Source organism: Dromaius novaehollandiae, chromosome 4 (assembly GCF_036370855.1).
Source record: "Dromaius novaehollandiae isolate bDroNov1 chromosome 4, bDroNov1.hap1, whole genome shotgun sequence".
In the NCBI taxonomy this organism is placed as follows: domain Eukaryota; kingdom Metazoa; phylum Chordata; class Aves; order Casuariiformes; family Dromaiidae; genus Dromaius; species Dromaius novaehollandiae.
This window is the reverse complement of record NC_088101.1, coordinates 44549262-44565368: the sequence shown is the minus strand read 5'-3', so window position 1 is coordinate 44565368 and position 16107 is coordinate 44549262. Positions and strand designations below refer to the sequence as shown.

The 16107-nt window shown below is 35.2% G+C and overlaps 1 long non-coding RNA gene across 11 annotated transcripts in view; it reads left to right on the top strand.

The window, feature by feature from the left end:
• The window catches only part of LOC112997082 (uncharacterized), a 76018-nt gene extending 60416 nt beyond the window's left edge, over positions 1 to 15602 (top strand). For all 11 annotated transcript variants that reach the window (XR_003262610.2, XR_010389009.1, XR_010389008.1 and 8 more), the window contains 4 exons: positions 8750 to 8846; positions 9821 to 9904; positions 11443 to 11695; positions 14839 to 15602. This is a non-coding gene — a long non-coding RNA (uncharacterized LOC112997082). The remainder of the gene's footprint in view (positions 1 to 8749; positions 8847 to 9820; positions 9905 to 11442; positions 11696 to 14838) is intronic.
• The last annotated feature ends 505 nt before the right edge of the window (positions 15603 to 16107 follow it).

Here is a 16107-nt window from a genome sequence, read left to right as displayed (position 1 = left end):
CAAAGCATCCTATTTCCCCCACTTCTCTCCATGCCTAGGATTTGGTTATATTAGCAAAATGATTAAAAATAACAGTTCAGGCTGAGCCATCTCAACAGATTTTATGCTCTGAGGATATGTAATTTAGGTTTCATCATTCTCACATGTCTCTTTTATATCTGGAAATTGCAGCAAAAGTGTTTCAATAGTGACTCAGGGGAACTCATCTTTCTGGATAAGAAATTGTAGCTGGCAAAATGGCATATGTCAGAAAAACACCATCACCCTGTTACTGTGAGTTATCTGGTAATGGGAGTATGATGTGAGACCCATCCATTGACTCAAAACTTTGTACAGAAAAACGGTGCCTGTATAAGAAACTTCCACTATTTATTTCAGTAGAATTTTATTCATAATGTTGAAGATCCAAATATTAAGGATACTCATTTCCCACTATTAGTGTGCTTTTTTTCAGTTAATGTCCCTTTTCATGTGACATATTCTAACCCAGCACAAGTACTTTCACACTAAAAGAGAACCCTCTGAGGCAGCTTCTATGTGAACTGACTGTTCATATAGGAAAAAAAAGGCTAGAGAGTATGGTTCAGCATTTGAGTAGGCTTAAATCTTGACTTTAGATTATTTCTTTTTCTGCTAGTTACTGTGATATTCCTGTTATTGAGATTTTTATCAATGCTAGCAAAGCCTTTGTTCTCAGGATTCGTAGTAAGAACCTTCATAAGAGATTCTTAAGAGCTTTCTTCATATTGGGATTACCTGCATGTTAGCAACTTAAGTGACTTTTTTTTAATTAAAGTGAGTCCAGAGGTCTGTGCAATATGGGAATAAGATCAAAATGAAAAAAAATAACAGTATTGCGGGTTCATCTCCTCAGCCTGTATAAACTAGCATTGCCTCATCCTGCTTCTGTCTTTAATTCTTTTAATGCACAAAAGTACATTGTGGGTAACTTCTGGACTCCACCTGGGAGTCACAGTGGAGAAGAAAATACTGAATTGATGTGGAACAACCATAGAAACCCAATGTTGTTCCATTAGTATTCCATAATGAGTTAGGGATGTCTGGCATTTTGTCACGACCCTTGAGATGTATAAGCCCCAGAAAATCCTAAAACTACATCTGCAAACAATTTCCTCAACATCTAATAACTTACAAGCCTGGAAAGTATCTCATTTATACTTAAAGCATTCAGACTTAAGCACCAACCTGAGAGCTGGGATTGCAATCCATCACAGTGACACTTTTGGCTTACAGAAGATGATTGTCCACCAGGGTCCATAATACATTTGGAGCTTGCTAATTTGCAGGAGTGATACATCAAAGAGAAGAGGAGGGTGATGTTTTACATATTAAATCTTTTCTGAGCAGCATGTATTTCACCCAAGTTCAATAAAAATTCTTTGGATCACTTTTTGTAGATTGTGTACTAGAATGTAATAAAACTCTGACACTTGAGCTTTTTATAGGTTATTAAATCAGATGAGGCTTAAGCTGGTGAAATGTGCACACAAACAATTAACCCATTGCAGGATGATACTTCTGAGGTGCAAAGCATGCTATCCCCATTTCGGTTTCCTTAATCAGCAACTGTATTATGTAATGGAACTTTCAAAAGGGATAATCTAGTGAGAACTAGAACTTGTATCTAGATTAGTATTCCAAAGTCATAAAAGACAAAATTATTTTTTTTCCTATTCTTTCTCAGCCTTCCCAATAAAACTGGGAAGGAAATACAATTTGTATTACTTCCCTTATTTATTAATAAATATAGTGGGAGAGAACTACACTAGAGCAGAACTGAGACTAAGATTCTGTGTTCACACAAAGGAAGGCATTTGCCACCACCATTGCCACAGGAAGTGTAATTTTAATACCTTGCCCATTCCTGATAAGGCAGTACAGTTGCATTCAATGGTGGTGTTAGTGTGGGCTAGATACCTGCTGTAGGGTATTCATGAAGTTAAAAAGAAGCATTTTATGTTGGAAATACTGGTCAAATTGTCAGTCAGTTCTTTGAGTGGTATGGGAGTAGAATCATGCTCTTTATAGCTTTGGGCCAGTTATATAAAACCTAACTTATACATGTTTTGTGTCTAAGCAAACAAGTAGCACCATTTATTTTTAGAGGACTGGCTTGTATGCTTAAAAGTAAGCATATATTTTGAATCCCACATCTGGGGTTCAACGTCTTATCCTTTCAGTTGCTCACTTTCCTCTTCTGTATACCGGAAAAATTGTGCTTGCCTTTTGTGGAATTAATTTATGAAATGTGATGCATTTTAAAAGAGAATTATACTCATTCTTATTGATATGTATGTCCATAAACCTAGTTCTAGTTCTAAGAGATATGTAACCTTAAATTTTCTCGTATCTGCGTATGTGAAGAATGTAATAATGCTGACTTTTTTTATATCCATGAAAGTGATACATAATCTATTGAAACTATCTGACAAAAACCACTACAAATATCTTCAGATATAAGGCTAGAGCAGTTATCAGTCTATGGATTTTTTTCAGAAATATTTATTATTGTGTAAATTCAATACTACTTTCCAAGCAGTTGCAAACTATCAATGGAAGTCTAATCTATACCAGCTTAAGGAATCAACAAATTCTGAATGACATTTTCTAAAAAAATTTTCTCATTTAATGCAGTGGCAAAATAAAGGAACCGCTTTGGGGAGGGAATATAGTATATGCAGGCTGGTTTAATATTAGTTGTTGTGTCTTGTGAGAAGAATAAATATTTTATAGTACTATGGTCCTTTCATGATGAAAGTGTAGATGATGTAGACTGGAGAATAACCTTAAATAGAAAAGGATAGCATTCATTTGCAGATTCTTTAAGCCCGTTTTGCTCTAACCAGTTTGAATGAGGTCTTATTCCACAGATTTCAGGTAGCTCCCAGGTTTTTTACTAAAAGGCAGAGCATTTCCAGGCTGCATTAGTAATGATCTTGTATCTCTTCTCTGTCAGTCATGTAATTGTTGCTTCTTCACTATTGAATGTTACTCTTCAGGAACTCAAGAAAAGCTTCTTCTTCCTACACCAAGAAGGGAAAAATCCTTCTCCCTGGGCGGGGGACGACACCTCTTTCCCATGTGTCATCTCTGAGGACTGATAAACTTTATTCATTTTGTGAATAGCATTTGTCTCACTCTGTCTATGAATTGTCTGAGGAACAGGCAGACTGTTACCGACATAGAAGTAACTTTCTCACTGATGGTAATATTGCAATGACTTTAACAATCCATACAGATCCACAGAATTATAAGGATCCCTGCTTTAAATTCAAAATATATGAAACATTCAAAATCATTGGAAAAGCTTCTGCCTTCACATTTGTTTACAAATTTGGATCTTCAGCCAGGTTTACAAATGTTTGTTAGCATCTTGGGAGAGCCTGGGCTCAGCTACAAATGACTCAGCTCTGTTTTGGAATAGAGCAGAATGATCTTTAAATGATAATCCCAAATTATATGAGAGATCTGTGACAAGCCAAGATCTGAGCCCATGTTTTCTCAGTCTCTGACTAGCCTCTCTCTCTACGTCAGTCAGCTTTGCAGAGACCTCAAACAAGCTTGGAACCTCCTTTTGCAGACATGCATGAGAGACTTGCCTGGCCTCTGAGCTTGCCATCTAGCATTAGATAAGATGGAAAAAGCACACAGAAGGGAAAGAATAAAGTGGGGAGGAAAGAGTGATAAGAAGTGCAGCATTGTAAAAACTTTATCACTTGTAGTAAAGAGGATGCTGGGTCAGATATCTGATATGTGAGGAGAAGGAACAACTGTCCTGAAAGGCAAAGAGCATTTAATGTATAAGGGAGAGGAGGAAGCATCAGCCCTGTGAGACATGCCAACTAGCAATGTTGGTGGAAGCGCAAGAGGCAGGGATGGTCTGAAATATAATAAGGAGGAAGAAATAGAGTTATGAGAGCTTTTAATGCTTCAACAACATTCTGCAACATCAGCTCTTTCTCCATTTATGTCAGGCTAAGAAAATGATTGTTACTATCTAAAATAACAAGAAAGGGTAACAGCTACAGAGAAAATATACTAATTACATTTTTTAGAGGAAGAAAATCAGAAGGAGAGAGTTACTGACATTATCTAGCAAAGGTAATATTTTTAACATCCTAGTGATTTTTTTTTAAGACTTCTTTCCCTGCCATTTTTCTTTCTGATCTACTACGAATGCAGCAAAGTGGATAAAGTGAATAGTGCACGTTCAACATAAGGAAAGTTGATTTCCTTCCTCTTGGAGGAGAAAAAATCAGACAGCACAGAAGAATGTGTTGGAGAAGTAACCCTCCTATTAACACTCTCTAAGGAATCATTCATTCTTGGCATTTTGTCACTTATGGAAAGCAAAATCTCAGATATTGCTCTAATACCTGTTCTAATACCTTAATTTCTCTTGCATTTCAATAGGTCATCCAGTTTTCAAGTGAAATGGAAGAAAAGATACTATCAAGTGGCAAGATATTTGAATATTTACTTTACTTTTTTAAAAATGTACACACTCAAGCCTAACAGTAATGCCTAAAGTTGTCTGTGATCTGTCACCGAAAATGAAGCACTTCAGAGTAGGAAAAAATAGAAAGTTAACTTTGCACCCAGATACATACTTGCACTTATCTTCAGTGACAGTCACACATGTATCTTCAGGCAGAATTTTATACGAGTCAGTGATGTGATTGTTGCCACAAGTAATACAATTTTGGATAAGCCTGAGGACATCCTATGTACTGTATTAGTTCTGAGACCATGTAAATCAGTGTCTTATGTCAAGAATGGTTGAATCTAGTTATGCCATTATTTGCTTGTCCTTGGAATTGAATATCTGCAGAACTTTGCCAGTCTCTGATGTTGTCTAGTTGTTTTGTTTGGCAAGAACCCTTTTTTTCAGGGATATTTGAATAGAACTAGAGTATTCCATTCAGTTCCTAATTAAAATTCTAAATCATTCAAATTGGCACAAAATTTACAGCCATATTACTGTGTGCATCTTAGCCATTTAGCTAATATTATAGAATATTTCTTGTAAGATTGTGCATTTCTTCTGAAAAATCCCCATCAGAAGCAAACTTCAAGATATTTTCATATTTCAGTTGGACTGTGCTATTTTTGGTAATAGAAAGAACTAGTTAATGGCTAGCCAGTAGAAAGTCTCCTTTAACAGAAAAACAAAGAAAAAGATCAGATACAACTTCAAGACATCTGTAACTTAAGTTAGTAACAGTCTGCTTTGGGTAGAGATTGTTTGCAATGGCCAGCTCACTGTAAATCCTAAACTTCGTGGGTTTTTTGTTTTTTGTTTTTTTTTTTAACAAGAACAAACTTTCTGAAAATCTGTTCTGAAATCTCACCTTGGTGCATTAGGACTGTCTTGAATATAAATGGTTCATGCTTGGCTTTAAATGGTGATATTTACTTTGGGGAAAGTTTGTAATAAGTCAGCAGCTTATAGGGCTGTACAGAGCTGCTTGAATTGTATATTTTTCTCATTTAAAAAAAATACTTAAACATTCACTTAAATACTCATTTGATTACATGTTAGTAATGGCATATGAAGCTGTTTATATCTAACTCAAGTCACTGTGAACAGTTGTCTCTGGTTTGGTGGCTTAGCTTTACACTTTAGCTGGAATCCAATTTACCTAGCCTGTTAACAACAGATGCTCTGTGGCATATTATTTTGATGTTAGTCAGATTATTACACTAAGTTTGTATATATGAGAAGTCTAAAAGTATACTGTGCTGAATAGCGTGTGTTGGGAAATGCAGTTCAGTTCCCTTTTACATGTATGTGATATAACAGCAGTGCTTTTTATTTTTGAAAAGTTTAATATATTGTCAGGGCAAAAATGAGCATGAAGAAGGAAAAAAAGAAAATGTCCTAGACCAAAAGGAGGATTTTCTGATTTCTTCTATCTCTTTTTATGATATTTGAGGAAATGATTTGCTCACCTAGGCACACTTCAGATTGTTCTGACACTTCTGAATGGACTGAAATGCTGGTGCAAAAATCATCAATAATGGAGAGCGCTGACACAATGATCCATTGCAGTTACTCCTGCGGAGATGTGATGATGTATTTCATCTGTATGAAGGAAATGTTATGATGTTAATATGGATATAACCTACAAAACAAACTTAAATCATGGAACTGTTACTCTGTTTATACAGTAAAGAGTTTAGTTTTAAAACATTAATAACATAGTAACTTCATTTTTCTTTTCATATATTCGCACAATGTAAGTAAACTCAAAGCATTGACTTTAGTGTTAAATGTTCATTCTGAGACAAGGAGATTAAGCGATATAATATCTGTTACTGCTTCTGGGAATTGGTTAGTCCCTGTTCAGATGTCATGATGAATTTACTGTTGTATTTCTGGAATTATCATTTAGTATAGAAGGGCTAAAGACCAGAATTAGTTGAGCTGAGAAGAAAAAAAAAATTAAATGCCTTCACTTAGAAATAAAAACTATCTGGAGAAAGAATTATTTTAACACTCTTAAGGAGATGCTGAAAATGCAAATAGATAATAAATCACAGGACATTTTGACTAATCTTCATAGGTACAATTTTGTATTTTCTGCTTGTTTTCCAGAAAACATGTACTGTCTTCCTACCAGTTTCTATAAGACAGGAGTATTTGGATGTAGAATTTGATCCTTTTTAGGTTATAGTTTAGGGCTGAATTGCAACATTAAAACCCTTTCACCTAATTCTGTAAAATATTCCCAATGGTAAAACTTTTTGCAAGGTTCTAGAGCAGAGAAAGGTATGGATTAGGAACTATGCAGCTGTTGCATCTTCTCCCCCATCCCGGACATTGCATTTTTTGACTGGTATAACTATTACACTGAAGAAATACATGTTTTGGAACCCAGCATTTCCTAAGTGTCTAGGTTCAGTATCACATAGCCTGTCTTTCCTTGAAATTTCTCCTTGCTGAGAAGGACAAGGAACTATCTAAACTTAACCTGAATGCCATATCCATTTGTAACATGGACTGCACTGAACTCAGTGACTAGTGCACCTTTCCCGAACCAGCAAATGAACAGCAAAGCAATCTCTTAAGCCACACAAAAAAGAAAAAAACTGAGCTTTCAGAAAGAAAAATATTTGAAAGACTCTCCTGTAATGTGTATTTTCCTTGATATGCGTTTCTTATCTGCATTTAAAGAGCTGAGATAATGATCACAACATATAGCATGTCAACTTTTGGGATATTTCTAACTCTAGTGCATACAGATGTTCATTTTTACCACGGAAGCAGATAAAACCACTGGTTGAAGATATCAACAGCTACCAGTGCACCTACCAACCCAACAACAGTAGATTATAATAGAACTGAGCAGTGGTACTAGAAGATTTTGCAATAAACGGTATCTTGTTTGCCCTCTTTGTCTTGCCTGACCTTACAGGTTTCAGAATGAAAATAATTGTTCTAGAATGAAAAAAAAATCTTTTGCAAAGTCACTGATTGTAAGTAGTGGTCCCTTTTGAGAACATATACTTCTGCCTTCCACGGTAACTCCTGAGTTCCTAGTCATATCTTGGTTTATATAGTTTGAAGAAAATAAAGAAGCAGTCATTCTGTTATTGTTGTATACAGATACCACCATGAAGCAAATTATTTAAAATGTTTGTTTTGGCTCTGCAAAGCCAATTTTTTTACTATACTCCAGATCTAATACTACAGCTATTTTTGGATGATCCCTTGCGTAATATCAAATAGCTGTTCATAAAAACATCTACAGCTTTTGGAAATGGAGATTCAGTGTCTCATATCATGATATGCTGCAAGATCACAGAACAAAGTAAAATGACTCTCCTCAAACTGTAGAATTCCCCTGCAAGTTATTCTCCAACATATAAATTCATTTCTGTGACTCAGATATTGTTAAACTAGCCACCGATACTTCTTTAACTTATGTTTCTCATTAGGTTAGATTTATTAATAGTGTCTCAGTAAGTGTATGTAAGAGAGGGTCTTCTATTTTCAGATTATATTTGTCATTAATTATGTATGCAATGTAAGTGAAACATTAGTGACCTCCAGTGGTAGCATGTATTAATCAGAAACCTATTATTTTTAGATACACTTTGAGCAGTCAATCTCATCAATTCAACTCTATTTTCCTATGATTTTAAGTCAGTTTCTGGAAAACTGAGGTACCTAATGGATATTGGCTCCCATACCTACAAAACTCTGTATGGTACAGCAGTGAGAGAAATCCCACATTTCTCAGTCAGAAATGGAGAAAAAGTCCTATAACAGCTTTGCATTTGTAACAACATTGCGGGTAGAACTGAAAGAAGTGTCAACAACTGTAGATAGAAAGAGCATTCTGAATACTTTTTCAAAGTTTCCATGGGTACTGTGAAATCATATCATCTGTCTAAGATATCTAAAAATGTCTGTCTAAGATGCTTAAAAAGGCTCCAAGTTCTGCATGAAGAGGACTGAGAAATTGTTTATATTGTATATTCTAATATGAACATAGTAAAAACGTAATGAAAAGTTTTAATATTATTTTAACTTTTTATATTGTGTTTTAATAACTTTCACTTTTTTCATTAAACAATTAAATGTTTTACGCCAAAAATATCAAACAATGTGGAAATATTTCCTCTTTTTTTTTCCAAAATGAAATTTTGGTGAAATGAATATGATCTAATCATTTTGATAAATTCTGTTTTCTGGCTAATCTTACCCTCTTTCTTTAAATAGCAGATGGAATTCTATTCACTGTGTGTTAGCCCTCAATGCAGGCTGCTACTACAGGATCGTTTGACAAAGGATGAACTCAATTTAATCTAAGTTAGCTGTAAGTACTAATTAAAAGAATGAGCCATCTTAGTACGTACTGTAGTCTTGAGTCACCCTATATGATTTTCTTTGAAAAATACATGAGCAGAAGGATTTACCAGAACTGTCAAGCAAGAAAGAAACACAAGTTTTACATGAATATATAAAAGAAGTGAGGAACTATGTCAGTGCTAACAAGTGATTTAGCTGTATCTATGGCAGATTTTTTTTTCTTGTTTTCTTAAGGTGGACAGAATTTAGAGTCCTGAATGTAAAAGCGCATTATTTTAAAATGTGCTACTATCTTTTTTTACAAGTTTTCTTGATCAGGTTACTGTTCTCTTTGTAGGGATCATGTTGTCTGTTTCTAGTCCTAATGTAGGGATGCAACTTTTCATCATTACTTTTGAAGCATAACTTTGTTTGAGAAAGACTGAGTTTTTTTGAGGGAAGACTGAAGTTGTGTGCATGTTTAGATAGCTAGGGGCCATGTGCATCTTGCTAAGTACATGTTAAATAAGGCAGTCATCTACAGGAGCTATTAGGTAATCTGCTACAACTCATTAATTTAACTCTGTATTAATAAGGGACAGAGTTACTTTCAGCAATTTTATGTTCCTTAAAAATATGACTGGAACAGAAATTAAACACTTTGGACATATTATTTTGAATGCAAGTTTACAAAAAGGTCAGTAAGTAAGAGCTAATCAGAGAAAGGCTTTGAATATCATTCACCTTGGAGGAGATGGGGGCAGAAAAAATTCATATGGTTTACTTGCATTTCCCTAGTTAAGATGTTGATCAATTCCATTGGGTGTTGTTTGCCCAGTAGCAGGATATCTTTAGCTGAAGGTTTATTCAGCAGAAGGAACCTGTGTTGTATGTAATCCTTTACTGAGGGATGATTTATCTTATAAGGAACAAGCTATATATGTGATCTGAAGACAATTATAAAGTTCGTGTTTGTCTCGGTTGTCACTGTCTGTTCAATAGATACCCCGTACCAACGAAAACTGGATCTACATAAGATCTGCTAACAACAGAAAGATTAAGGGAATCTGTGCCATGCCGCTCAAGGTTTGTTATGCCTATTTTGGTCTCAAAAAGAGTGTTTCTGTGCCCCAGGTAGGAATATTGGAAAAACAGAAACAACCTTATGAAATTTATATTGCAGCTCATGTTTGACAAATCTAATCTTCTAAAGAATGATCTATCAGATACAATAATGCCCAGAGAGGGAGTACTGAGGCAGGACTACCTGGCTTTCTTCCTCAATAATTTCGTTCCAGTACTGTCACTAGAAGTTGAGTATTCTTTCATTGTGAGATTTGTAAATATTTTTAGTTCTATGAGAGTAAGTGAAGACAAATTTGAGTATGCCTGGAAATCAGTGATTATTCTTTTCATAAAGGGCTTTTATTTTCTGCTAGGCAAACAAACACATTCAGTGTACTACGCTCCAATACTTTATTTTCAATTTTTATAACCACATATTTTCCACAGCACAAGCAGATATATTGCAGATCCATAAAATCACTTAACTATTATTTACTTTCTTTTAGTAAAGAATACCTAATGTTCTCTGAAAGCCAGTGCAATACATTTTTTTGATATCACTTTAAAGAGAAATCCTTTGACATCAGCATTAGGTCAACGAAAATCAGGCTGATGAAAACACAGAACTATATAACTAACCTGAATTTTTCTTCAGGAACATTGTTCCAGTTCTGCAACAAAAAATTGCTTCTTAACTTACTAGGAAAGATCAGGAGATGTGCTTGATTCCTGGTTTCCCCTTTCATTGACAGCAAATGGCCTCTGCTTAGTATGCACTGAAAATTCTGTTTCATGGAGGATTTTGATAAATAAAAATTCTTGCTGTTCCAGCTGGGGAAGAAATGACAGGCTTGAAATTATCAGAGTTGAGGGGGAAAACAGCCACTCTAGAACATTTTAACATTGCTGGATTCTTTTGCTGTCTCTAAAATGTGACATAAAGTATCTCATAAGTTAATACAATTCTTAGAATAAACGGTGCTGTTGTCCAAAAACTGATTTGACTGGTATTTTTCTCACGATTTTTGCATGTGGCAATCCTGGAAACTGATGTATCAGCAAATAGGAAACAGATCAAGTTGTTTAAACAAATGTAAATGAGGATCTGTTTATTTGTCAGAATAGAGGCAAAGAAAAAGAGATTCTGGAATGTTACTTTATTTTTGAATGATGACAGAGCTTCCATGTAGGTAATAAGAAATAACTAGTAAGCAATGCAATGCGTATCAGAAAAAATAGAGGTCAGAGGGACCTGGAAATCAGACAAATTATTTAAGAGGTCTCTGGATGTCTATTTATTTATGGTTCCTTTCTTTCAGATATTTAAGTGGAAGATCTGAGCTAATTTGCATTTTAATTCATCTAATTTCCATCTCTGTCCACATTTTTGGTGAAAGGTTTTTTTTTTTTTTTTTACCTGAATTTGTAAAAATGTTCTGTTGTACTTATTAAGCCTGCTATTTAAGAGATTATACTGCAACTTATGTTTCCTCTTCTAATGTTCAGCTTTTTACATCCAAATTTTTTAGGCTAAAAATAACTTTTGTTTTGTTTTACAGATTCTTTAGAACCATGTTGTAAATTACCTGAATATTTGTCCATAATGAACAAGCTACTGCTCAAGAATGCAGATGCTGAGCAAGATTTCCCTGCAAGAAATTTTTGCTTCTGATTATCATGGGACACTGTGTTCATTGATATAGGAACTGAGAGGTTCTCCTCTCTCCCCCTTCAAGATTTGCTGAAGAAAATGCCCTATCATTGTACTGCCAAAAGGAATGAAAGCCAGAAGCAGAGAAGAGACAAAAACAGGTGAGAAAGGAAGACTCAAATACAGAAGAAGTGCATGTTCTTACTTGTTCAGGACAACCCATGGTACTACGGTAAAGTTGAAGTTAAATAATATTTTCAAACACTGTCCTAGGTAGTTTATTTCATAGTACTTGAATTGAGGCCCAGATCAACCAAGTCTTGACACAGCCATATCAGTGAACACAAGTTACATACCTAAGGAGCTGGTGTCTGAGTACCATTCTTGATTTAAACCAACATGATTATTCAAAGACCTAATATATTCCCTGAGGCCGACACAGAAAGCTCAACTTCCTGTGTTATCAAAATGAGTGTCCTTCCTTATTTACCTTACCCTCCCCAACACAGGCTTCCTAAAGGCAGATTGGTGAGAATTCAGTGTCTCAGGGTGTGATGTGCACAGACTTCCTTGTAGTTAAAAAAGTTCTTTGCTGTGACGTATCAGCATTTAAATTTAAAATAACTGTTAAACATTTTAAGATCAGATTTTTCTCTGCTCACTATGAGCCTCCTTTTGCTCCCATCAAAGTACAGCAAAATCCCATTGACTTCAATGGGATCAGAGACCAAACCCTGCATGTGGTTTTAACAAACTTATTAGTACTATCTTACATTTACGTAGCACCTTTAATTTCCCAAATCCCACAGAGCTTTTTTTTTGAACAAAACTGTTCTTTAAAAAGTATGAACAGAGCAACATGATGATACATAACCTGCAGAGCTGGAAAGGATTAAACTCTACATGGTCATGCCAGTATAATAGTGTTCACAGCTTGTAATTGGCAGTGGATTCTGCTGTTGCTACTCTAATAAAGAAACGATACAAGACCAGCACAGAACGGGAGGTTGTTACACGGTCCTTCTGCAAGATGGTGGGAAACCACCATTGAATAAATGAGCAGCCACAGGTACCTCTGTAACTGTGCTGTGGATGGTAGCATTGTGTTTCAGTCAGGGTTATACTACTCTGCCAGTTTGTGACTTCCATAAGCTCCTTAAAAACTATGGTGCATTAGAAGCCTTATGACTTTGTTGTGAAACATCTTCAAAAAAGATGAAAATTCCTAATGCACTGCAAAATTGTAAGGAATATCAGTGCAGTAACTTTTCTTGAGAGAGAAGTTTAATATCTCAGGTAAAATAAATTTAAGAAGATGAAAAATAGTGGAAAAATCTCCTAGATAAACTTCCTAAAGTTAATTTTTTTTTTCAGTATAACCAGAACTTTTTTTGGATTGCAGATTGCAGAGGAGGAGTGTAAATTTCTTAAACCTTTCTTCTCGCATTTTGTCATTACATTTCTGGTTTTATATAAACTCATCACATGCAGAGATGAAAAACAATGCAGACCTTTTTAAGGGCAATTTGCATAGAACAGGTTAATTAATGTTTATTTGATTACTAAATATTGCAAATCAGTCCGGTAGGTAGATTGTCAGAATGTTTCACAAATCAAGTATTAAGTTAAAGTTCGTTATACAATGTGTTCATTAATAAACAGCTCAAGATAGAGAGTATCTTAACAAAATGTTCATTTAGTAACTGAAGTTGTTTTATATCACCCAGAAACAGCACACAGTGATAATACTTCTACAGCACAGATTATAACTCTTCCATGAATGTGGATCCCTCCCCTCTTCTTCTGTTCTATAGTATGCCTTCCAGGTCTAGTCTACCAAAACAGAAATGGATGATTTTCCATACTTTTCAGTCTGACTGATCAAGCTACTATGTGATCATATATGGTATTAGCTCAGCAGACAAAACTTGTTTTGGTCTCCACTACAGGCTTTATTCAGGGAGTTATAACCACTGTGAAATAGCAAGGATAGTGTTTTCAAAATGAAGGATTATTTATTGACCTTTATGAACATAGTAAGCATAAAAAAGGATGAAGTAACAAAAGCTAGTCTATGCATTGTCATAGTTAAGATTAGCCATTCTTTTACAATTTAAATATACCCATTTGGTGGATACTTTAGAATTTTCTGAAATAAGCCATCTGCACAGTACCATACTATCTAAATAATGGCACTACAATCTTACCATGTTTGATGCTTCCTTTTCTTAGGAAACTGGTGACAATATCTCACTGTAAGAGCATATTTCTGAGCTTAAAAGGAAGAGATAGATGAATCAACTGTAACGGAAGTAGAATTCTGGACAAATTATGTCTCATACCTTACTGTTATTAACTATTGAAAGCTTGCAAATGACTGAATAATAAGATATACTGTCCATACATTGCTGTGAGATCACCTTGAGAAAACAAATAATAAAGTGAGTTTTTATATGCATTGTTTCTTGCCAGATAATCCCTACAAGGCAGAAGCCACAACTAACATTCGCGTGGTAAAGCATCTGCTAAAATTCTCCTTACAAAAAGCTACCAGAAATTTACCTGGTAACCAAATACAGCTCTTGGCTCAAACTTGTCCCAGAGGGGTTTGGCTAAAATAGCAGAGCTTCCTAAGTATTCTGGAATTGATTTATACACTTCCTGTTCAGATTTATGCAGCTGGGAATCTTGCAGATCTCTACATCATGACTAGGAATTGAATTCTGAGTAATTACTTCCCTTCAACTTGTTTTCTAACTTTCTGAATGAATTGGGTCAATTTTTCCTCAGTCTGGAAATGTGTGTGTATGCAAGTATGTTTAACACTTGAGACAAAATTTCCATTTTTAAGACAGAAGAGCAGGAAAACAAATGACCCCCCAAAAATCACATGGTAGAAGTGAGCATTTATTTGGAGGTTTCTTATTACTTCATTTTGACTGTAATTTTCCTAAGCAGGCTCCAAATTTGACACTTACACGCTTTATATATACAGCTTTGTGGTGGTGAATTCTGGTCATGTGAAAATGTGGGTTTAGTTTAAACACTGAATACATTACCTGAATACCCTCAGGAGATATTAACAGAGTCTTTAAAAGAAGTTTGACTTGGTGAGCAGAATAGTCTATCTTCATTTGAGTCTTCTTTTCTTTTGAATATATGCAGAGAATAGTCTCCTTTGACGAGACTTGAAATATCTAAATCTTGGCACACGGTTACAGAGAAAGGAATCACTGTGCGCATTTGCTAGAAGTAGCTCTTCCTGTTAGCTGTCATGTAAAGTACTTCATATTCCTTCACACAGAAACACATTGGTTCAGTCTGCATCTATGACTGCTCGATTGGACAAGAGGCAACAAAAACCAGAAGAGAAAGCAACAGAGAAGATGAAGTCTAAAATGAAATCTGAAATCAAGCTCATGACCATCCTGATGTATCTCTCACCACTGTCTTTTTTAGTAGTCCCGTCCATATTCCTCTTCATCCTCTTTCTTTCTTTTCCTTGATTTCTCCCTTAAGTATCTACTATCCTTCTGCATGCTTTGTATATCTATATATTTCTCATGCTTTCTGTACCCATCCAGGTTCTTGCTCTTTCATGCTCAGTCTCATAGGGTGTTTTCCTTCTCACTCCTCTCACTTCTTGTTCCTTTTTTACTCCACTCTTTCTGTGCCTTTTCTCTGTAGTCATTTTTCAATTGCTTATTCCCTTTCTTCTCACTTTCATCGTTTACTTTTCTCTGAACTGTCTTTTTGCTCTCTTCCTCACTCTACTTTTTGTTTCTCCAGTAGTTTTGAAGTGGGTCCTTATTGCCTGTGTTACTTTTTCGAGCTTCAGTCTCTTGTTTTTAGTTTCCATTTACCTCCTTTATATCTTTACCAACTCTAGCTATATTTTTATTTGCCAGGCTGTGCCATTCTCTTTACTATTAACTACACTACTTGTTCTTCTCCCCTTTCCTATCTTGCCATTCTTCAGCAGAAAATGTCATTGAAATATGGGGTAGTTTTTATCAGCAGCACACTGATGCTGCAGACCTGATCCATGCTGTTTAAATAGTCATTTCCTTTCAGTGTATGCAGCTTTTTACTAGTAATTCCTTTGAAGTGTGAAATCTATTGTTCTGGTACAATACTAGAATAATGCATTGTGAGAGAAAAAGTCTATCTGTAATGGAATTTTAACTTGTTAAATCAAAATCACAATGTTGGACAGATATGTAAATAATGGGTTATTTATACTAGCTGTCACTCTGTCTTATCTAAAAATAATTCAGTAGTTCTTATACACAATTGTGCCTGGCATCTATTTTGATGGGTGATAACTGTAAAACATTATCGGTGTCAGGAACTGTACATGCTCATGTCATTTTTCATTTTAATGGAGCTGAAAGTGCTAAGAACAAAGGCTCACAACTGATGCAAATCCTGGTCTGATTAGCACCAAGTCTGAAGTATGTTGTGCATGAAAGAAGCTGCACAGCCTTGTTTCACAGAGCCCATGAGCATATGCAAAGGAATTTGTAGCTGAAGAAGAAAAGAAAAAATTATCTTTAATGTTTTGGAATTGATT